We start from the raw sequence: 25,482 nt of genomic DNA, 5'->3' as shown, positions 1-25,482 counted from the left end.
ACAGCTGTTGATCGTCAAAAGTGCATGTACAGACACGCATGTAAGTAGAGGAGCATCTGTTGGGTAATGGCCTGCGAACAGTAACATTTATGAAATCTACATCTACATCTACATTTATACTCCGCAAGCCACCCAACGGTGTGTGGCGGAGGGCACTTTACGTGCCACTGTCATTACCTCCCTTTCCCGTTCCAGTCGCGTATGGTTCGCGGGAAGAACGACTGTCTGAAAGACTCCGTGCGCGCTCTAATCCATCTGATTTTACATTCGTGATCTCCTCGGGAGGTATAAGTAGGGGGAAGCAATATATTCGATACCTCATCCAGAAACGCACCCTCTCGAAACCTGACGAGCAAGCTACACCGCGATGCAGAGCGCCTCTCTTTGCAGAGTCTGCCACTTGAGTTTGTTAAACATCTCCGTAACGCTATCACGGTTACCAAATAACCCAGTGACGAAACGCGCCGCTCCTCTTTGGATCTTCTCTATCTCCTCCGTCAACCCGATCTGGTAGGGATCCAACACTGATGAGCAATACTCAAGTATAGGTCGAACGAGTGTTTTGTAAGCCACCTCCTTTGTTGATGGACTACATTTTCTAAGGACTCTCCCAATGAATCTCAACCTGGTACCCGCCTTACCAACAATTAATTTTATATGATCATTCCACTTCAAATCGTTCCGCACGCATACTCCCAGATATTTTACAGAAGTAACTGCTACCAGTGTTTGTTCCGCTATCATATAATCATACAATAAAGGATCCTTCTTTCTATGTATTCGCAATACATTACATTTGTCTATGTTAAGGGTCAGTTGCCACTCCCTGCACCAAGTGCCTATCCGCTGCAGATCTTCGTGCATTTCGCTACAATTTTCTAATGCTGCAACTTCTCTGTATACTACAGCATCATCCGCGAAAAGCCGCATGGAACTTCCGACACTATCTACTACGTCATTTATATATATTGTGAAAAGCAATGATCCCATAACACTCCCCTGTGGCACGCCGGAGGTTACTTTAACGTCTGTAGACGACTATCCATTGATAACAACTTGCTGTGTTCTGTTTGCTAAAAACTCTTCAATCCAGCCACACAGCTGGTCTGATATTCCGTAGGCTCTTATTTTGTTTATCAGGCGACAGTGCGGAACTGTATCGAACGCCTTCCGGAAGTCAAGAAAAATAGCATCTACCTGGGAGCCTGTATCTAATATTTTCTGGGTCTCATGAACAAATAAAGCGAGTTGGGTCTCACACGATCGCTGATTCCGGAATCCATGTTGATTCCTACATAGCAGATTCTGGGGTTCCAAAAACGACATGATACTCGAGCAAAAAACATGTTCTAAAATTCTACAACAGATCGACGTCAGAGATATAGGTCTATATTTCTGCGCATCTGCTCGACGAGAACTGGCCAGCTCAAGTTCCGACGTGAATCCAATGGAACACCATTGGGATGAATTAGGATGTTGACTTCACTCCAGACCGCAACATCTAACAGCAAGTCTTCTCTGGTTTCGGCTCTTGAGAAAGAATGGACACAGAATTTTAGATATCATTATTGGGAAACAGCGATCTATCAGTTACGTAGAATTAGTAAAAAACAGTCTCGATCGCACACTCAGTTATTATAAATACGACTAGTTTTGGGCTCTAGAAGAAGACCATCTCCCAATAAGGCACCTGGCGGCTGACGTTGAAGACGACTGGAACAGCTGTGCTGATACCAGTCCCAAAACTGCTCCTACCGATCCCAAGTGTCATCAAATCAGCCGGATAGTTCATTATGTGAAAATAGCCTACCACTAGGTGCCGAAATCGGTCGTACGAGGGTTGAATGAGAAGTAATGCCTCCACCTTCGTTAATTGGGTTTCGATGGGATTATTTTAATAAATCAAACTCAGAAACAATGCTTAGAATGTGATCTTTAATTAGCAATATTCACTTTTCCATATAATCAGCAGCCAATTGGATACATTTCGCCAACGATGAACAACTTTCCTGAATCAGTCACGGAAGGAGTTGACACTCTGTTTTCGCAACCACGTCTCACAGTTCTCTCAGCGTCTTCATCAGAAGCATAATGATGTCCCGGCAGATCATCTTTCAATATCGGGAACAATTGGAAGTCAGATGGTGCTAAATCTGGACTGTACGGATGCCGTCCTGTGGTGAGATTCAATCACTGAAGTTCTGCTGTACCCTTCGCGGACAAATCTTCCGATAGCCAAGCAGGGTAACAATGTGACCCACAAGAACGTGTGCGTCTTGTGAAATGCCGATTGTGCTTGCAATTTACGGCGATAGTCCTGAATCAGTCTGTCAACATTTCGCTTGTTAAACTCGGAGGTTGCTGTCACAGGACGTCCAAATCTTTGTTTGTCACGCAGGTCAGATATTCTCGCTTCAACGTCTTTAAACTTACTCGCTCAACGACGTAAATACTCACATCATCACAATCACCATAAACTGCTTTCATTCTCTGACGAATCTCCTTTGGGCTGACACCTTCTGCTATCAAGAATTCAATAACTGCACGTTGCTTCAATCGCAATGGCCGACAGTCTGCGCAGGGTTCCATAATTTACGCTGTAACAACTGTTCAGTGCTAAGGCTTCCCGCCAACTGGAGCTGTAGAGAAGAAGCTATGGAACAACCCAGTACCTGACGCATACCAATGCTGCCAACTGCTGAAGAGTTACGAAGGTGGAGGCATTACTCTTCAGTCAACCCTCGGAATTTTAATAAATAACTGCGCGATTCAAACTATCTTTTTAGTAATTTTAAAGAATGGACTGTCATGGCTCCCTAGACTCAGTGGAACTCAAGCTGTAATAAATCCGAATGATAAACACAGACCACATTAATGGCTCTGAGCACTATGGGACTTAACTTCTGAGGTCATCGGTCCCCTGAAAACTTAGAACAAATTAAACCTAACTAACCTAAGGACATCACACACATCCATGCCCGAGACAGGATTCGAAACTGCTACCGTAGCGGTCGCGCGGTTCCAGACTGTAGCGCCTAGAACCGCTCGGCCACTCCGGCCGGCAGACCACATTAATGTCTAGGAATAAGTTCCGGACACTTCTGATCACACATTGTACGAACATCCCCTTGATGCAAAATAACTTCATGCAAATCATATACGAGATCATTTCGTACTCTGTCGATCCACCGTAAGGTTTAAACTAAATAAATACACTGAAGCGCCAGAGAAATTGGTGTAGGCACGGCTATTTAAATACAGAGACATGTAAACAGGCAGAATACTGCACTGCGGTCGCCAACACCTATATAAAATAACAGGTGTCTGGGGCAGTTGTTAGATCTCTTACTGATGGCCGGTTATCGAGATTTAAGTGAGTTTGAACGTGGTGTTACAGTCGGTGCACGAGCGATGGGCCACACCATCTCCGAGGTACTGATGAAGTGGGGATTTTCCCGTACGAATATTTCACGAGTGTACCGTGAATATCAGGAAACTGGTAAAACATTAAATCTACGACATCGCTGCAGCCGGAATATGATCCTGCAAAAACGGGACCAACTACGACTGAAGAGAATCGTTCAAAGTGACAGAAGTGCTACCCTTCCGTAAATTGCTGCAGATCTGAATGCTGGGACATCAACAAGTGCCAGCGTGCAAACTATTGGACGAAAGACCATTGATATGGGCTTTCGGAGCTGAAGGCCCATTCGTGTACCCTTGATGACTGCGCGACACAAAACTTTATCGCTCGCCTGGGTCCGTCAACACCGATATTGGACTGTCGATGACTGGAAACATGTTGCCTGATCGGACGAGTCTGGTTTCAAATTGTGTCGAGCGGATGGACGTGTACGGGTACGGAGACAACTTCATGAATCCCTGGCCCCAACATGTCAGCAGGAGAACATTCAAGCTGGTGGAGGCTCTGTTATGGTGTGGAGCGCGTGCAGTTAAAGCGCTATTGGGACCACAGATACGTCTGGATACGACTCTGACATGTAACGCGTACGGAAGCATCCTGTCTGAAAACCTGAATTCCAATCCATTGTACATTCCGACGGACTTGGACAATTGCAGCAGGATAATGCGACGCCCCACACGTCCACAATAGCTGGAGAGTGGCAGGAGTAATCTGAGTTGAAACACTTCCGCTGGCCACCAAACTCTCCGGATACGAACGTTTCTGAGCATACCTGGGATGCCTTGCAACGTGCTATTCGCACGCGAACTCCATCCCCTTGTATTCTTACGGATTTATGGGCAGCCCTACAGGATTCCCTCCAGCACTACTTCAGACATTAGTCTAGTCCATGCCACATCGTGTTACGGCACTTCTGCGTGCAAGCTGGGGCCCTACACGCTATTAGGCAGGTGTACCAGTTTCTTTGGCTCTTCTGTGTATATGACGTATGATTATAATATCACGACGCTACATGTAAGGACTATCTTTCTCTCTCTCTCTCTCTCTCTCTCTCTCTCTCTCTCCCTCCCTCCCTCTCTCTTTTTATCTTTGTCTAAGGATTTAACTCATATTGCAGCAGCCGGTGATTTCATGATTTGCAAAAATTACTATTAATGTAACTTGGTTGCCGGATGCCCTTACTGCGCGAGGGGGACAGAGGTCGTTTGCGCCATCTATGTGTGAACTGTATAAACTTCGTGTGATAAGGAATTTTAAATGCTTGAGTATCGCGTGTTCTGAGGCGGGAATCGGAGATAGCCTCAACATCCAAACGAGAGTGGAATATCACCTGAGAACCACTCGTAGAATATCTGGTGTACAATATCAACTGCCGTTAACCCACTGTGCGTTTTCGACTCAGGTCTGCCTCCCGCAGCGAAGCGTGCTGCCTACGCGCAAATCTCATACTTAACTGAAGATCCAATAATGTTGTTAACAAACTAAAAATGACACGTCATTACTCTCTTAAAGTAGTTCAGTTGAACCATAGAATCTCCGATGGAGTGGATTTTCGAAACCGCAAGTCAGTGCACCCAGCAAATGTAATAACACTTCGAATTACTATGTTTATTTTGGTAACGTCACGGTGCCATAATAAGGTGATGTCATAAACAGCTACTATCGTCAAGAAATGAGGGTCATTTTCTTATCAGTACTGGTCAATACATTCTCGGATATCACCTTTAGAGTGACTGTATGAATTCCATTCTGCGACGTCTGTTATTCTTATCTTACAAAGAATACTTCTTCCTCTGTGCAGCGTAGTGTGCATTCTTTCTAATCTTTCCTCGGAAATTAAAACTATGAGTGCGAGAAAGACTTGAACCCAGAACCTTGCCTTTCAAAGACAGTGCTCTTACCGAATGAACTGCCCAGGCACGACTAACGACATACCACCGCGACATCATTTGAGACAAGAGCTCTCTCGTATTTTCTGAATGTCACTGAAGCTAACTTGCATACATGTCCGCACTAGCGTTATTGAAAGAAAGGATATTACGGAGAAACGACTTAACCACAGCACAAGCAATTGTTACCGGTATTAATCTTTCACAATGCATAGTCTTAATCGACAAGGAACTTCCACTGCGGATTCTGGTTGTCCGCACGAATATATTTTCGTTTTGCCTTACATAAAAGTTAAGTATACGATAATGCAGGCTTTCTCGGCGAATTTCGATGATAAAATCTTCTCGGGTTGACAGCCGAGTCAATGTGTTGTTAGCCAGCAACGTAATAGTAGTAGTAGTTCAAAAATGGCTCTGAGCACTATGCGACTGAACTTCTGAGGTCATCAGTCGCCTAGAACTTAGAACTAATTAAACCTAACTAACCTAAGGACATCACACACATCCATGCCCGAGGCAGGATTCGAACCTGCGACCGTAGCGGTCACTCGGTTCCAGACTGGAGCGCCTAGAACCGCACGGCCACAACGGCCGGCCAGTAGTAGCAGTAGTAGTAGTAGCTTTATTCATCCATAGATCTCTTTTTACAAGGATGTAAGATACGTCAAAGTATTTACATATTTAGATCAGATTAAAATAATCTACTTCGTGAACACGTATATTTACAAACTTATAGTTGGAGACAATCATTAGATTTACTGCTGGTATACAATACTTCTTTTACAAAAAACTTATTAAATAATGTAATGCCACATTGTTCTCTCATATCTCACCATCAGTCACTGCACACACTATACATACATTGTTTCATAACACTCCACTCGCTACACACACACACACACACACACACACACACACACACAGACACACACACACACACACTCTCACACAAACACACTGGTGATGGGCCATTTTCTGTACCGTAACGTTTCAGCAAGTTTCTTACTTTCTATATTCAGGCGAAGATGGCAAGTAAGAAACTTGCTGAAACGTTGCTGGAGAACAACACATTGACTCGGCTGTCAAACCGAGAAGATTTTATCATAAAAGTTAAGTGTTTGTCGTACACATCCATATTACCGACCAAATAATAATACGCTACTTTTGCCGGAAATCTGGGAAGCGAGGAGTTTTGTCACCACTTACCATAACCTCGCATTAAAATTACCTCACCTGTTAATCTTCTGCTACCTCGAATGTCGAAACATCGGAAAACTTCCCATACGGCCAGAAATTCGATTGCCGAGATAACCTGATTTATGAAGGAAACAGAAAAGGGGGGGGGGGGGAGACTACAGACCAGTAAAGGGCAGACTACTGTAATAAAATGAGTTATATTCTTTGTATAACGAAGACATGGGCGGCCGTCTAGTTGCGAAAACTGATAATTTGCTAACCCAGAAATTTGGACTATAGGGCAATCGGCAGGCAAGCAAAGCAAAATGAACACGAAAAAAAAAAAGAACAGGAGAAATAATTATAACTTATCCATTCCGTAGAGAGAGAATATTGACCAGTAGACCAGCGATGCATCTCCGTAATTTACAATGACGAACGAAGGTGATGAGCCGTGAGTAATCATGCAATTCGAGTACGCAGACCGGAGCAGCGGAACCAAACTCACCTACCGCTCTAACAATGATGGTATCGTAATGCTATCTCGCGATGCAAATCGCTTATTCGCATCTTAATCACGAACGGATTTGTTACAAGCATTCTAACGCTAATTTCTCGACAGTAGCTGCACATAACAGCGCATGATTGCTTCCAAGGTGGTGGAAACCATCAAATGTATTGCGAAAAAAGCGCTATTGCTACTGCAACGAAATGAGATTGAGAGAGTGTCTCTCAGTGGTTCTTGTTCCTCGAACTCCGCACCGCAGTATGCTTCCTCCAATACAGAAACTTTCCTGCGGCCTACTTTACTGAGGGTGTCCATGGAGATTGTTGCTGCCGAGGAGCAGTTCGGCTTGCCAACTATGCAGCCTGGTGGACCTCGGGTGGTGCTAGTTCTCTGACTAGGGAGGTGTCATTACCCCCGTGTGTCGCCGTTGCCTTTGGCTGAATTCGGAACTGACAGCCACCGGAACGTTTCCATTCATTCCATTTTATTCTTTTTTAATTTAATGACTTGCGATCAAGAAAATTGCTCCGCCCCCGCCCCTAGATAGTCTTCCACTTTTACAAGCTATCGGTGGTGTCAGTAGGCTTGGGAAAATTAATTTTGTTGTGTAAATAAGCAGATTAAATGCCCCAAACCTTTAACTAAACTACTTACTGGCCAGTGATAAATACCACTGAATTCATATTTGCATTACCAATCAGAATCTGTGCTTGGAAACGCAGTTATAATTTACTTTAGCTCTCTCTCTTCGTAATGGCAGTGAGTTGAACGGCAGTTGATACATTGCCACGTGCTCCGAACGTCTCTGTAAATTATAATCACAAAAATATGATAATGATAAATGCTAGTGTTTTACCTTTAGTTTCGACACTATTTTCTCACTGTTTTTCATTGTTACTATTTTTAATCGTCTACAGCATATCCCATCGATACACTGTATTACATTTTCTGCAGCAAAATGTATGCTAGGGATAGAGGAATAGACCGTTCCTCATTAAATATAATCAGTAATATTAATTAAATATAATCAGAAATATTGATATAGCATCACTCATATGTGTGATGCTATATCGATATTTCGATTCAACATTTGAAGAGTAGAGATGGAAATCCTTTTAAGTACCAAATGTCACGTTTATCTGGATAATCAAAGAACAATGACTGTATTTTTGTACATGACCTTTTAGTGTAAAGAAAACGGAGAAAATATTCTAATACCACATAGTTATGCTCATCACTGCAGGAAACAATGAAATAAAATAGATAATTTATGAAGAACGTTGTAAGAGCCACACTAGGAAACTGACTTGTTAAAATGACAATAAGAAAGATTTTGTTTCAATTGCTAATTAATACAGATAAATGACATTTTATTTGTGATATTACATGTATAGGAATACAGCAGTAATATTTTAATTAATAGAACTGTAATCAACAAAAAAGCATTTCTCATTTCTGTTACAGTTTTTAAAAGATAATTTCAGAATTAAATTCAAGGAAAAAATCTCGCAGCACCGACTCCTACTTCTTTATAGCTCCATTTTTGAGATTAGATATAGAAACGTTTACGAGTATTGTAAAGATCCCTGTGCAGCTGAGGACGATATGTTAGTATCGTCAATAGATCTTCATCTTTTGCAATTGATAAACAAGTCTGGTCCAGTGCTGCTCAAAACGATATGCCCACTCACTAAAAACCTGTGTATCACGTTTTCGAAATAACTCAGGATAAGTGGAGCAGACCTCGACGCATTACACTGTGAAGCGAAGCACACTGATTGTCACAGAGCAACAGTGTACTCAGAACACAATAGCACTGTAAACCACTTTTGTGAATAAACGGCACTTAGAACGTTTTCCATGACAGTGAACAATGTTGTTTTCCAAAGCGTCCATTGCTTAACGTAGGAATTTCGGTTCCAGTAACCACATGCACATTACACAGGGTTTCATGTGGCGGACAACCAGAATCCGCAGTGGAAGTTCCTTGTCGATTAAGACTATGCATTGTGAAAGATTAATACCGGTAACAATTGCTTGTGCTGTGGTTAAGTCGTTTCTCCGTAATATCCTTTCTTTCAATAACGCTAGTGCGGACATGTATGCAAGTTAGCTTCAGTGACATTCAGAAAATACGAGAGAGCTCTTGTCTCAAATGATGTCGCGGTGGTATGTCGTTAGTCGTGCCTGGGCAGTTCATTCGGTAAGAGCACTGTCTTTGAAAGGCAAGGTTCTGGGTTCAAGTCTTTCTCGCACTCATAGTTTTAATTTCCGAGGAAAGATTAGAAAGAATGCACACTACGCTGCACAGAGGAAGAAGTATTCTTTGTAAGATAAGAATAACAGACGTCGCAGAATGGAATTCATACAGTCACTCTAAAGGTGATATCCGAGAATGTATTGACCAGTACTGATAAGAAAATGACCCTCATTTCTTGACGATAGTAGCTGTTTATGACATCACCTTATTATGGCACCGTGACGTTACCAAAATAAACATAGTAATTCGAAGTGTTATTGCATTTGTTGGGTGCACTGACTTGCGGTTTCGAAAATCCACTCCATCGGAGATTCTATGCTTCAACTGAACTACTTTAAGAGAGTAATGACGTGTCATTTTTAGTTTGTTAACAACATTATTGGGTCTTCAGTTAAGTATGAGATTTGTGCGTAGGCAGCACGCTTCGCTGCGGGAAGCAGACCTGGGTCGAAAACGCACAGTGGGTTAACGGCCGTTGATATTGTACACCAGATATTCTACGAGTGGTTCTCAGGTGATATTCCACTCTCGTTTGGATGTTGAGGTTATCTCCGATTCCCGCCTCAGAACACACGATACTCAAGCATTTAAAATTCCTTATCACACGAAGTTTATACAGTTCACACATAGATGGCGCAAACGACCTCAGTCCCCGTTGCGCAGTAAGGGCATCCGGCAACCAAGTTACATTAATAGTAATTTTTGCAAATCATGAAATCACCGGCTGCTGTAATATGAGTTAAATCCTTAGACAAAGATAAAAAGAGAGAGAGAGAGAGAGACAGAGAGAGAGAGAGAGAGAGAGAGAGAGAGAGTAAATCCTTAGACAAAGATAAAAAGAGAAAGGGAGAGAGAGAGAGGGAGAGAGAGAGAGAGAGAGAGAGAGATAGTCCTTACATGTAGCGTCGTGATATTATAATCTTACGTCATATACACTGAAGAGCGAAAGAAACTGGTACACCTGACTAATAGCGTGTAGGGCCCCAGCTTGCACGCAGAAGTGCCGTAACACGATGTGGCATGGACTAGACTAATGTCTGAAGTAGTGCTGGAGGAAACCTGTAGGGCTGCCCATAAATCCGTAAGAATACAAGGGGATGGAGTTCGCGTGCGAATAGCACGTTGCAAGGCATCCCAGGTATGCTCAGAAACGTTCGTATCCGGAGAGTTTGGTGGCCAGCGGAAGTGTTTCAACTCAGATTACTCCTGCCACTCTCCAGCTATTGTGGACGTGTGGGGCGTCGCATTATCCTGCTACAATTGTCCAAGTCCGTCGGAATGCACAATGGATTGGAATTCAGGTTTTCAGACAGGATGCTTACGTACGTGTTACATGTCAGAGTCGTATCCAGACGTATCTGGGGTCCCAATAGCGCTTTAACTGCACGCGCTCCACACCATAACAGAGCCATCACCAGCTTGAATATTCTCCTGCTGACATGTTGGGTCCATGGATTCATGAAGTTGTCTCCGTACCCGTACGCGTCCATCCGCTCGACACAATTTGAAACGAGACTCGTCCGATCAGGCAACATGTTTCCAGTCATCGACAGTCCAATATCGGTTTTGACGGACCCAGACGAGGGATAAAGCTTTTTGTCGCGCAGTCATCAAGGGTACACGAATGGGCCTTCGGCTCCGAAAGCCCATATCAATGGTCTGTCGTCGAATAGTTCGCACGCTGGCACTTGTTGATGGCCCAGCATTCAGATCTGCAGCAATTTACGGAAGGGTTGCACTTCTGTCACTTTGAACGATTCTCTTCAGTCGTAGTTGGTCCCGTTTTTGCAGGATCATATTCCGGCTGCAGCGATGTCGGAGATTTAATGTTTTACCAGTTTCCTGATATTCACGGTACACTCGTGAAATATTCGTACGGGAAAATCCCCACTTCATCAGTACCTCGGAGATGGTGTGGCCCAGCGCTCGTGCGCCGACTGTAACACCACGTTCAAACTCACTTAAATTTCGATAACCGGTCATCAGTAAGAGATTTAACAACTGCCCCAGACACCTGCTGTTTTATATAGGTGTTGGCGACCGCAGTGCAGTATTCTGCCTGTTTACATGTCTCTGTATTTGAATAGCCGTGCCTTCACAAGTTTCTCTGGCGCTTCAGTGTATGTCCAAGTATTTAGTTTCAACGGTCCGGAACCGCGCGACTGCTACGGTCGCAGGTTCGAATCCTGCCTCCGGCATGGATGTGTGTGATGTCCTTAGATTAGTTAGGTTTAAGTAGTTCTAAGTTCTAGGGGACTGATGTCCACAGATGTTAAGTCCCATAGTGCTCAAAGCTATTTGAACCATTTAGTTTAAACCTTACGGTGGATCGACAGAGTACGAAATGATCTCGTATATGATTTGCATGAAGTTATTTTGCATCAAGGGGATGTTCGTACACTGTGTGATCAGAAGTGTCCGGAACTTATTCGTAGACATTAATGTGGTCTGCCGGCCGGAGTGGCCGAGCGGTTCTAGGCGCTACAGTCTGGAACAGCGCGACCGCTACGGTAGCAGTTTCGAATCCTGCCTCGGGCATGGATGTGTGTGATGTCCTTAGGTTAGTTAGGTTTAAGTAGTTCTAAGTTTTCAGGGGACCGATGACCTCAGAAGTTAAGTCCCATAGTGCTCAGAGCCATTAACGTGGTCTGTGTTTATCATTCGGATTTATTACAGCTTGAGCTCCACTGAGTCTAGGGAGCTATGGCAGTCCATTCTTTAAAATTACTAAAAAGATAGTTTGGATCGCGCAGTTATTTATTAAAAATCCGAGGGTTGACTGAAGAGTAATGCCTCCACCTTCGTAACTCTTCAGCAGTTGGCAGCATTGGTATGCGTCAGGTACTGGGTTGTTCCATAGCCTCTTCTCTACAGCTCCAGTTGGCGGGAAGCCTTAGCAATGAACAGTTGTTACAGTGTAAATTATGGAACCATGCGCAGACTGTCGGCCATTGCGACTTAAGCAACGTGCAGTTATTGAACTATTGATAGCAGAAGGTATCACCTCAAAGGAGATTCATCAGAGAATGAAAGCAGTTTATGGTGATTGTAATGATGTGAGTATCTACGTCGTTGAGTGAGTAAGTTTAAAGACGTTGAAGCGAGAATATCTGACCTGCGTGACAAACAAAGATTTGGACGTCCTGTGACAGCAACCTCCGAGTTTAACAAGCGAAATGTTGACAGACTGATTCAGGACTATCGTCGTAAATTGCAAATACAATCGGCATTTCACAAGACACATACGTTCTTGTGTGTCACATTATTACCTTGCTTGGCTATCGGAAGATTTGTCCGCGAAGGGTACAGCAGAACTTCAGTGATTGAATCTCACCACCGGACGGCATCCGTACAGTCCAGATTTAGCACCATCTGACTTCCAGTTGTTCCCGATATTGAAAGATGACCTGCCGGGACATCATTATGCTTCTGATGAAGACGCTGAGAGAACTGTGAGACGTGGTTGCGGAAACAGAGTGTCGACTCCTTCCGTGACTGATTCAGGAAAGTTGTTCATCGTTGGCGAAATGTATCCAATTGGCTGGTGATTGTATGGAAAAGTGAATATTGCTAATTAAAGATCACATTCTAAGCATTGTTTCTGAGTTTGATTTATTAAAATATTCCCATCGAAACCCAATTAACGAAGGTGGAGGCATTACTTCTCATTCAACCCTCGTACGACCGATTTCGGCACCTAGTGGTAGGCTATTTTCATATAATGAACTATTCGGCTGATTTGATGACACTTGGGATCGGTAGGAGCAGTTTTGGGACTGGTATCAGCACAGCTGTTCCAGTCGTCTTCAACGTCAGCCGCCAGGTGCCTTATTGGGAGACGGTCTTCTTCTAGATCCCAAAACTAGTCGTATTTATAATAATTGAGTCTGCGATCGAGACTGTTTTTTACTAATTCTACGTAACTGACAGAGCGCTGTTTCCCAATAATGCTATCTAAAATTCTGTGTCCATTCTTTCTCAAGAGCCGAAACCAGAGAAGACTTGCTGTTAGATGTTGCGGTCTGAAGTGAAGTCAACATTCTAATTCATCCCAATGGCGTTCCATTGGATTCAGGTCGGAACTTGTGCTGGCCAGTTCTCGTCGAGCAGATGCGCAGAAATATAGACCTATATCTCTGACGTCGATGTGTTGTAGAATTTTAGAACATGTTTTTTGCTCGAGTATCATGTCGTTTTTGGAAACCCAGAATCTACTATGTAGGAATCAACATGGATTCCGGAATCAGCGATCGTGTGAGACCCAACTCGCTTTATTTGTTCATGAGACCCAGAAAATATTAGATACAGGCTCCCAGGTAGATGCTATTTTTCTTGACTTCCGGAAGGCGTTCGATACAGTTCCGCACTGTCGCCTGATAAACAAAATAAGAGCCTACGGAATATCAGACCAGCTGTGTGGCTGGATTGAAGAGTTTTTAGCAAACAGAACACAGCATGTTGTTATCAATGGATAGACGTCTACAGACGTTAAAGTAACCTCTGGCGTGCCACAGGGGAGTGTTATGGGACCATTGCTTTTCACAATATATATAAATGACGTAGTAGATAGTGTCGGAAGTTCCATGCGGCTTTTCGCGGATGATGCTGTAGTATACAGAGACGTTGCAGCATTAGAAAATTGTAGCGAAATGCAGGAAGATCTGCAGCGGATAGGCACTTGGTGCAGGGAGTGGCAACTGACCCTTAACATAGACAAATGTAATGTATTGCGAATACATAGAAAGAAGGATCCTTTATTGTATGATTATATGATAGCGGAACAAACACTGGTAGCAGTTACTTCTGTAAAATATCTGGGAGTATGCGTGCGGAACGATTTGAAGTGGAATGATCATATAAAATTAATTGTTGGTAAGGCGGGTACCAGGTTGAGATTCATTGGGAGAGTCCTTAGAAAATGTAGTCCATCAACAAAGGAGGTGGCTTACAAAACACTCGTTCGACCTATACTTGAGTATTGCTCATCAGTGTGGGATCCCTACCAGATCGGGTTGACGGAGGAGATAGAGAAGATCCAAAGAGGAGCGGCGCGTTTCGTCACTGGGTTATTTGGTAACCGTGATAGCGTTACGGAGATGTTTAACAAACTCAAGTGGCAGACTCTGCAAGAGAGGCGCTCTGCATCGCGGTGTAGCTTGCTCGTCAGGTTTCGAGAGGGTGCGTTTCTGGATGAGGTATCGAATATATTGCTTCCCCCTACTTATACCTCCCGAGGAGATCACGAATGTAAAATTAGATGGATTAGAGCGCGCACGGAGGCTTTCAGACAGTCGTTCTTCCCGCGAACCATACGCGACTGGAACAGGAAAGGGAGGTAATGACAGTGGCACGTAAAGTGCCCTCCGCCACACACCGTTGGGTGGCTTGCGGAGTATAAATGTAGATGTAGATGTAGATGTCATAAATGTTACTGTTCGCAGGCCATTACCCAACATATGCTCCTCTACTTACATGCATGTCTGTACATGCACTTTTGACGATCAACAGCTGTAAGAAATAATTCAAAATTAATTCTATGCTTGGGAATTCCTTTAACTACAACACTATTAGGTATATATATACGATCCAATTGTGACATACAAAAATCTGTGTCGGACCGGAACTCTAAGCTGGATTAACGGCCTCTTATGAGCGGTCATCTTGAACACTTCGGGCATTTTGGGTCGGTTCTGGATGCGTGCACAGATAGCCAAAGTTGTTAAGGCCACCACTCGCGAAAAGTGGAACATCCGATTTCGAGACCCGGTCCGGCACAAACTTCCATATGTTACTACTGGGTAGTAGCTTTACACGTACTACATATGACGTCAAGTAAATTTGAGGTCAGCGAATTGATTTCCAAGTATTTCGACCAAATGCGGATCGTCAAAAGTGTGTGTTCAGATATACGCACGACGCTAATAACCCTGGTCTCTATTCCTTGTATCTCACTCTAACTTCTGCGGGAAGCCAATTACTGTTGCGAGCATTAGGTGATGAATTTAGAGGACTACCATATAAAGACGTAGACAGTGTGACATGGAAGTTTGGGTCGGTCTGTGGGGTGGCTCTCCAAAATAGCCAAAGTGGATAAGGCGACTACTCGCAAAAAGCGATAAATCCGGTTTCGAGTCCTGGTCCAGTACAAAGTTTCATATGTCACTGTTGGGTACTAGATCTATACATAAAGCAGCTTAAGTCAAACATATTCATAGTCAGCGAATTATTTTCAAATATGTCCCTCTAGCATGCTGTTACATACTGTCACAGTAGCCCAAGGGTATAAAATATTTTCATATCCTACCGCATTCTGCTCTTTTCCTAAGCGTAAAAGGGTGGACGACACCCTAACCACGAAGAACACCCCCCATACCGCTACATCACCTCATCAGTACTCAGTGTTGGTGCTGTAGGCCCTACATAACGGCAGGTAACGTTCTATATGCATTCGCCAAACCGAAAACCTCCCATCATCACTTTATATAACTCATTTCCAGCCATCCACTGATAGGTGGCATCGTTCTTCACACCATCTCAGGCGTCGCTTAGCAATGACTGTACCGAAACGTGTGGCTTGTGGGGAACTGCTCTACCATTTTACTCCATTCTTTTTAACTCTCTACGCTCAGTAATCGTGATAGCTGGACTGTAGATACCACTTTAGAACTCACCAGTGATTTCCTTCCGCTAATTTCGTATGAGTTTTTACAGCCGCCCTCCACAATGATCGACCGTAGTTGGCCATCATTACTTGGTGTCTGCCTGCTACCGTTTTAGTTGTGTGTCGTTCCTTCTAGTTTACAATTCAGAAACAAACTAACAGTCGTCTTTGGTAGCTTTAAAACTGTTGAAATGACCCTGTTGGATATGTTTACACAGATGGCATACAGTGCTAGTCCATTCTTGAAGTCTCCGAGCTCTCTTGAACGACCCATTCTGTTATTATCATTTCTCTACTGACAACGCAATACTGCACGCCTCCTTTAGCACTGGTGGGTCTGCTGCCGTGGCAACTAATGTTTAGTTTGGCACTACATAGCGGTCTCCGGATATTTGTGATCAGAGTCTGTATATATATATTTATTTCAGTTACTTGTTTTTTGAGGCATCTAAAACAACAAGAGGCAAACATAATACCACGTGCTCCAAGAATGTTTAAAATAAAATTATAGTACGAGAAAGGTCAAGAGCTACCTTGTGAAGCCGTGGCTGTGAGGTCGAATGCAGTTGCTAGTACTGGCAAGGCTTACAAATGTGTCTATGGGTGTTTCCTGTAGATGAAGAATACAAACAGAAACTAAGGAAAGCAGCCAAGGGCCACAGGGGAAAGGCGAATAAATTTTACAGGAGAGCAATAAAAAAGAAATCTTAAACACAATGGTTGACACACCAGTATTTTGTTGGTACAAATACTATTAATTTTTAGTGGTACTTACTGATGAGAGAGGTTGTACAAGTGATAGTTACTTGAGAACTTCTACAACACTAAAGAAACAAATTGGAGAGTAGTCAGCGGTAAAAAAGATAATACCAAATAACATGAGCGTCACAACGACATGAAACTGGTCACCGCATGAACAAGTATCATTGCGAGGCTAATAAAAGTGATATTAATAAGATAAAATTGACCTCTAGGGCGCTTAAGATAGATTATTAGCTTACTGCTAACACTATCTTGGGCGTTTGGCACAACATCAGCGGAAGCACTGAATTTCGTACCAGGAATATTACGATCGGATATCACGTAGCGACATACTGGTTAAAAATGGGAGGACCTTGCAAGATTCAACATATCACTGGAGTACGAACTAACAACGAACGCCAACTTATGCTCTGGGCTATGATGACCAACAGAAATGGGAGATTAGTGATAGGGCGCGGCGTGTGTACAAGATAATCCCTTGTAACGGCGGAAATGCATATCATCCTATTTCCATCTATTGTACTATAATTTTTTTCCTTATTTTTGTTAAGTGAAGATATTACATTTTTGTGTCTTTATATATTGTAATTGTTTTACAATTAATATATATATATATATATATATATATATATATATATATATATATATATATATGTCGATGTATAATTAGTTTGTTTTGTAAATATTATTTGTATTTTTACGCTGGGTCTTGCCTAGGGAAAACTATGCTATCGACGATTACATCGATAGGTCGTGTGGAGAACCAAATTGTATAGGATCTTGGGTAGTGTGAACTCTGTCGCGTCGAGCGCGGGCAGAGCGGAGTCTGGCTAGAGTAGCGAGTGGAGCAGGTGTGTTGAGTGACGCTCCCGCGAGTTGCCGCGCTTTCGGGGTTTGGCAGCATGTAATTGCGCTCGACTTGCTATGATAGTTTCTGGCACGGTGTCGCGGACGGGAAGCATTAGCTGGCGCACATCAAGAGCCCGTTTCGCCTGGTGACCGTGTCGAGCAGAAGGCGTGGCAACATCCAGCTTCTGCAACAGCGACGGCCGACAGTAAGTGATTGTCGCCACCTCCTCGATCGACGACTTCAAACCTTCAGTCAACCAACAAGGAAGACTGAAACCACGTAAAGTCTTAGAATTGTATGGCAGACCTCAGCTTTTCAAACTGTTCCATTTGCATCACTAAAATACGGCAACTTAGCATGAAGCTTTCTTTCTCATTGTCCCAATTGCATTACCAAGCAGGGTCCCTTCCTTTTCAGAAATGAAGCCATATGTGTCGTTGAAATTCAAACGCCAACATTAAAGTAATATCATTCCATTTCACTGCTTTAATTTCAAAGTTCAGTGAAAGTATTCATAGTTGGTTACAATAACCAAACAGAATTATATTTAGATTACACAAGCACAAATTAAGAGTGCGAGTTTTGTTACCATATTTTAGCTTACCCGTGACTGCAGCTCAGCTTGGTACGTACTAAATTTTACTATTGTTAATTGTTCAAAATCATTTAATTCAAGTTCAAAGCTAAATCAGTTATTTCTAAATTGCGTAGATTCAAGTTGCTTTTGAGATGATTGTTGAGGTAGCCCAAGACTAACCTTATTTTATTTTATTTCGTAGTGCTTCAGCCAACCTTTGGTGACATTAAAAGCAACGGTGGTAACATTAAGAGTGCAACGCGAATTCCACTGTTAAATGCAGAGGAGAGAGCAGATAGGTAGAAAGAATACATTGAAAGCCTCTATGAGGGTGAAGATTTGTCTGATGTGATAGAAGAAGAAACAGGAGTCGATTTAGAAGAGATAGGGGATCCAGTATTAGAATCGGAATTTAAAAGAGCTTTGGAGGACTTACGGTCAAATAAGGCAGAAGGGATACATAACATTCGATCAGAATTTCTAAAATCATTGGGGGAAGTGGCAACAAAACGACTATTCACGTTGGTGTGTAGAATACATGAGTCTGGCGATATACCATCTGACTTTCGGAAAAGCATCATCCGCACAATTCCGAAGACGGCAAGAGCTGACAAGTGCGAAAATTATCGCACATCAGCTTAACAGCTCATGCATCGAAGCTGCTTACAAGAATAATATACAGAAGAATGGAAAAGAAAATTGAGAATGCGGTACGTGACGATCAGTTTGGCTTTAGGAAAAGTAAAGGGACGAGAGAGGCAATTCTGACGTTACGGCTAATAATGGAACCAAGGCTAAAGAAAAATCAAGACACTTTCATAGGATTTGTCGACCTGGGAAAAGCGTTGGACAATATGAAATGATGCAAGCTGTTCGAGATTCTGAAAAAAGTAGGGATAAGCTATAGGGAGAGACGGGTCATATACAATATGTACAACAACCAAGAGGGAATAATAAGAGTGGACGATCAAGAACGAAGTGCTCGCATTAAGAAGGGTGTAAGACAAGGCTGTAGCCTTTCGCCCCTACTCTTCAATCTGTACATCGAGGAAGCAATGATGGAAATAAAAGAAAGGTTCAGGAGTGGAATTAAAATACAAGGTGAAAGGATATCAATGATACGATTCGCTGATGACATTGCTGTCCTGAGTGAAAGTGAAGAAGAATTAAATGATCTGCTGAACGGAATGAACAGTCTAATGAGTACACAGTATGGTTTGAGAGTAAATCGGAGAAAGACGAAGGTAATGAGAAGTAGTAGAAATGAGAACAGCGAGAAACTTAACATCAGGATTGATGGTCACGAAGTCAATGAAGTTAAGGAATTCTGCTACCTAGGCAGTAAAATAACCAATGACGGACGGAGCAAGGAGGACATCAAAAGCAGACTCGCTATGGCAAAAAAGGCATTTCTGGCCAAGAGAAGTCTACTAATATCAAATACCGGCCTTAATTTGAGGAAGAAATTTCTCAGGATGTACGTCTGGAGTACAGCATTGTATGGTAGTGAAACATGGACTGTGGGAAAACCGGAACAGAAGAGAATCGAAGCATTTGAGATGTGGAGCTATAGACGAATGTTGAAAATTAGGTGGACTGATAAGGTAAGGAATGAGGAGGTTCTACGCAGAATCGGAGAGGAAAGGAATATGTGGAAAACACTGATAAGGAGAAGGGACAGAATGATAGGACATCTGCTAAGACATGAGGGAATGACTACCATGGTACTAGAGGGAGCTGTAGAGGGCAAAAACTGTAGAGGAAGACAGAGATTGGAATATGTCAAGCAAATAATTGAGGACGTAGGTTAGAAGTGCTACTCTGAGATGAAGAGGTTATCACAGGAAAGGAATTCGTGGCGGGCCGCATCAAACCAGTCAGTAGACTGATGACAAAAAAAAAAAAAAGAAAAGTGCTTCAGAAACAAAGTTCTCCATTAATTTCAGTCACTAAATTAACTTTCAATTTTCCGGTTTTATTAATTCTTTTGATAAATTAAGTCAGAGTGTAGCGAAATTTGTTACTTAATCCAATCTCTTTATGGAAGATTTTGAGCATATGGCACTTAGGACATCTTCTCTTAAATCAACATGTTTTTTGAGATACGTGCATGATATTTTCATCGTTTCGCCACATGGAATGGAATGTCTTCATCGATTTTTAGATCATTTTAACTGCCTTCATCCACGAATCAAATTTACGATGGAAATTAAAAAAGAAGGCAAATTACCTTTTTTGGATGTCTTAGTACATAAGAAAGAAAATGGGACTTTGGGACACAGTGTATACCGAAAGCCTACGCATACGGACCGCTACTTCCACGCCACAAGTTGTCATCCACAACATCAACGCTTGGGAGTTTTACGCACACTGGTCAAGAGGGCTTATGCTGTCTCGGATACCGATAACTTGAAACAGGAGTTGGATCACCTTAAGGTTGTTTTCAGGCAGAATGGGTATTCTGATCGCCAAATTACTCGTGCTTTTCATGCTTTTCAATTTGGAACCCCCCCCCCCCCCCCCCCCGAGAACCAACGGTGGACCCTTCCCAATCATTTGCTTTTTTTAACCTTCGTGGGATGTATTTCTTCGAAAATTTCTAGCATCCTCAGGAAATATGATATTAAAAGCGTCCTTATGCCTTTGGCCAAAACTAGATCCTTTCTTGGGTCGGTTAAAAATGATTTGGGTCTGAGGAAGTGTGGGGTATACAAGATCCCCTGTCACTGCGGAAAGGCCTACATTGGACAGACTGTTCGTACAATTCAAGATCGATGTGTGGAACATCAACGACATACATATGTTTTCCGGCCAGAAACATCTGCCGTTGCTGAACATTGTCTTAATGAAGGGCACAATATGTCGTATAATTAGACGCAAATTATTGCCTCGGCTTCCCGTTACTGGGATTGCGTATTGAAAGAATCGATTGAAATACGTCTGTCTGATGATATTATTAATAGAGATAAAGGTTTTCCTTTAAGTAAGACGTGGAATCCTAATTTATCACAGATAAAACAACAACGGCCTGGCTTCCGACCGGTTGCATTTTAATTTTGCGATTCCTCGCTTTTGACAGTTTTCACCGCTGGCGCCGCTGCAATTCTTCGCCTCACAGAGGGCAGCTCTTCCGTTGCTCGCGCACGCGCAGCGGCCAGTACCCGCGGTACAAAGGAGCCGCCGAATCGGAGGTCTCTTCAGTTCCAGCGTGATTGTGCATTCAATCTCACCTGAAGATGGCGGCCAGATGGTCCGCCGAAATATCGTGTTGTCGTCAGGACGATGGAACCCGGCTGCAAACACTCGAAAATCATCAGTATTTGATACGCCGGGAAAATCTACGTTATCACAATGTGTTTCGTGCTTGGATTTGAGAACTGGCCATATACTCAGATGTTATAAGCCGGTCGTATGCTCATATACTTTAAAAACAAGTAAGAAATGTGGCCTGGTGGCTCATTACGACCGGTCGTCTGCCAATTGGTCTTTGGTCTGATTCGCCAGATAGTGCGCGCTGCCTGGCTTGCACTGCCCAGAGAGGAACTCTTCACAATGCTCAGGCGACGATTCCCAACAACTGATCAAAGCGAAAAAAGGGGCCGGCTTTTCGTAATTGAGTGACTGATATGCCCGTGTAGCTGGAAATCGATCGCGCCCTCGGAGTGCGAATATTGCCGTCGAGTGTGGACGCGATAAAACCACCGCTACCCTTCCCGAACCATCGCCTTTACCCGTGCGTTTCACGTCCGCATATAGTGAAATTACAAATGTACTTTCTGTACCTCCACTGACGATGTAATCATGGCTCCATCATGTTACATACATTTCTCGTTCCGGAAGTTTCATAATGCTGAATTTGAATATTTTCGTCCGTCGTCGAAAAATTGGTGGGTCTTGTAACATGCTATTTTTGCCCATGCCTATGAGCAAGCTACTGACAAAGCCAGAGTTGGTTTCCTTTACTTGGGGTGACGGAGTCACTGATGCTCCGTTATTGCTCTGCTAGTGCAAAGTGCTCCAGAGTTCGAAAGTAAATTTTCGAGCGCAGTTGTTCAGTTACGCATAAACCTCCTTTTTCCTCGGCTTGCGTTGCGTTTTATTGAGCAGTGTTCTCGCCCATTGCAATTCCGAGTCCGTTGGCATGGTTGACAACTGCGTACACTGTCACAAACGGGAAAGTATCCAAGGAATGACACCCTGACCCACTGAGACGAGTCCCTTTGACTGCAACTGTCCGTGCTCCATGAAAAGTTACAATCAGATATTTGTTACACAGCCAATGTTCTACTTCAACAGATATGAGACTGCTTAATACTTTTCTGTTTCATTTACAAGTGTCAGTTCCCGTGGGAGGAACACAGATATGTATGATAAGTCTCCTCAAGTGCTTTTCCGTGCTACAGACGGCATACTTTACTATTTCTCCTATTGTTACTCTTTCATATCATTTTTATTACTAATGCAATATCTCGTTACGGTTCAATAGAAGGGTGTCACACTTAATACTACTATATTTCGCGACGATTGATCGCTTCCCATTCTTATTTCCATTCCATAAGTGCAAAAGACATCAGCGAAGTTTTGTCGTTGCATGTCTCTCAAAGCATCAGGTTCTGTGGTTCTTCTCTTATTTAATGTTACAGCAGCTCGTAACCACAAGAGCGACTAGTAATTCATAAGGTCCCGGAACCGGTTTAACAACGGCCGTCGTTTACGCAACCAGTGGTTTCCTGAGGCCTTTGAATCGTTGTTGCATCGAATTCCGGCTCCATAACACATTTTTATAAGAAACTCTAGCCAGTTCTCTTTGGTTTCCACTTCTCCCTTTGCTCATCTTTCGTTACTGCTTATTTACGACGTGATGCGCCAGTCCGGCGCGAAGCCACCAATAAAAATTTATCGCGAAACTTCTTGCATTAATCCACTAAACCTAAGATGCGCGGTCAAGGACGGAAGGAAGAAAGCGTCCCAACTATAACCCCAAAAGTACTAATATCTGTACGAACTAAATCGTGAGAAGGGGGAATGGAATTTCAGTGTTCGTAGAATCGCCTAGCAGGTGGATTTAACTTCGTCACGGTTATCTACAGTTAAGGTGAGACAACTCCATATAATGCATACAGAAGAATTCAGTCACTTAACGATCTTTACAAACAGAATATTTTGTAATCTGGATTCTGGGAGAGCTGACGAAACAAAACATATCATAATTGATTCAATCCAAAAAGAAAAGAGAAAAACAGAAGGAATTCCGGAATTTTAGTTTAGAAGCAAACAGCTGTGCTACGTAAACAAGAGATTCAATACATTGTTATCTATCTATCGTTTTGCGTGGTCGCTACGTGATACCGTGCTGACATGTGGCATAAACGAGATAAGAGATTTTTATGACTATACATGTTATGTGATCGGAAATAGAACTGGATTACTTAGCTAGTATTACTATCATTCACCTTTTTCAGTCCAAGAGTGATCGTTACCGAAAAAGGTTGCCATTGCGTAACGAGCACTTTCTGTCATAAAAGTGGTAGAACGCCCGTATAAGAGAGTAAAAACAACAAATGAGTACGTAGCCTGCAACTTATATGACACCATTAACTTTTACGGTGATCGAAAAACGTCACTTGGAGATTAAGAGGAGAAAAGAGACTAGATGCAATAATCTGGACCTCTAGAGATAGAGAAAGAGAAATAAAAGCATTAATTATTTCAAGGATTAAGTCGAACTTTTAAGTGCTATCAGTTTAAAAGCTGCAGCACAGCTTTTTATAGACCTTATTCACAGCGTAGTAAATTGCCAAAGCTTAACGCCAGTGTATAAGCTGAAGGAGAAACCTTGAACGCCGTTTTTCCTAGAAGTGGCACCGATTTCGTACCGGCTTGTTACAATTAAAGTGCAACTAATCACTGAGGTCAAATGTAGACTGCAATTATCGCATGGCAGCGATATTGGATATGTGTACTAATGCGTTAACCGATTTATGCTGTGTAAAATTTAGTTTCAGTTTTGGCCACCGGACTCACTGTTTGTATGATGGTACGACATCCACGCTGTCATTTGAAAAGCCATAACGTGAGTGATCAATGCAGCTACCGAGAAGAGAAACCAGGCGCTGTTAGTAAAACTGTTTTATGTGACTTGCAACAATTACAGTGCTGCATTCGTTGAGTATCTCTGACTGAATGGTCTCAGGAGAGCCCTGACGTCATTAACTGGTTTAAGAAAAATGACTCTGAAATTCGAAATTCGAAGCTTGCTGTGGCACCTAGTAGATGAATGCGTTCTATTCCTGTGGAATTTATCGATGATGTTGCTGTTGTAACTGATCGTGCACGACATGCTTGTGCTAGTGCTCATCCAGTGTAACGAGAATTGTCTGTCCCATGGTCAACAGTACAAAAAGTTCTGCTGCCTGTTTTACGTAGGTACCAGTACAAGATCGAGACATTGCAGAAACTGAAACTCATGATCGACAGCAACTTTCTGAATTAACTGTCCGGTTTCTGGCACGGATCGAATTTCATGACATGTAGCCGGGCAAATCCTGTACAGGGTACTGTGAATACACAATCTGGGGCATTCTTAAACGACATGTTTCACACAAACAGCCATTGCACTCGCCGTAGCTGACTGTGTGGTGTGGATCACGAAGCATCTTTGTCCTTGGTCCTTCTTCTTTACACCCAGAGGGCACTTCAAGGGTACCTTGACATTAGTACCGTATTGATACCTCCTTGTTCAGCATGTGATGCCTGCTTTGGAAGAATACCCCTGTGTGAAAACCACTGTTCTGAGGCACTGTGGGACAACATATCTCGCTCGCCAAGTGAAGCAGCTGCTTATTGCAATCTTTCACTAGCGTGTTATTTCAAGAGATATTCCAGATACAAGTCATGCAATATCATCTGAGTCCATGTGACTTTTAGCTCTGGAGAAATCTAAAAGCGGGTCGGAGTGGCCGAGCGGTTCTAGGCGCTACAGTCTGGAACCGGGCGAACGCTACGGTCGCAGGTTCTAATCCTGCCTCGGGCATGGATGTGTGTGATGTCCTTAGGTTAGTTAGGTTTAAGTAGTTCTAAGTTCTAGGGGACTGATGACCACAGCAGTTAAGTCCCATAGTGTTCAGAGCCATTTGAACCATTTTGAAATCTAAAAGAACGCGTTTATCAAGAACACTTTCTGTCTCTACCTGATCGGAACGCCACTATACAAGAACATATTGCCCACTTTTCACCGGAAGTGCTACAAGCAACTGTTAATCACGTCGTTTTATGGATGAAGAATGTCGTCGATGTCTCTGGTGCTCATACTGAACAAATTAATTAAGTGGCAATAAAATCAACATTATACTTTTCTCTCTTGTTTTACATTAAC

The sequence above is a fragment of the Schistocerca cancellata genome, chromosome 2, assembly GCF_023864275.1.
Source record: "Schistocerca cancellata isolate TAMUIC-IGC-003103 chromosome 2, iqSchCanc2.1, whole genome shotgun sequence".
In the NCBI taxonomy this organism is placed as follows: Eukaryota; Metazoa; Arthropoda; class Insecta; order Orthoptera; family Acrididae; genus Schistocerca; species Schistocerca cancellata.
This window is presented reverse-complemented; position numbering follows the sequence as displayed.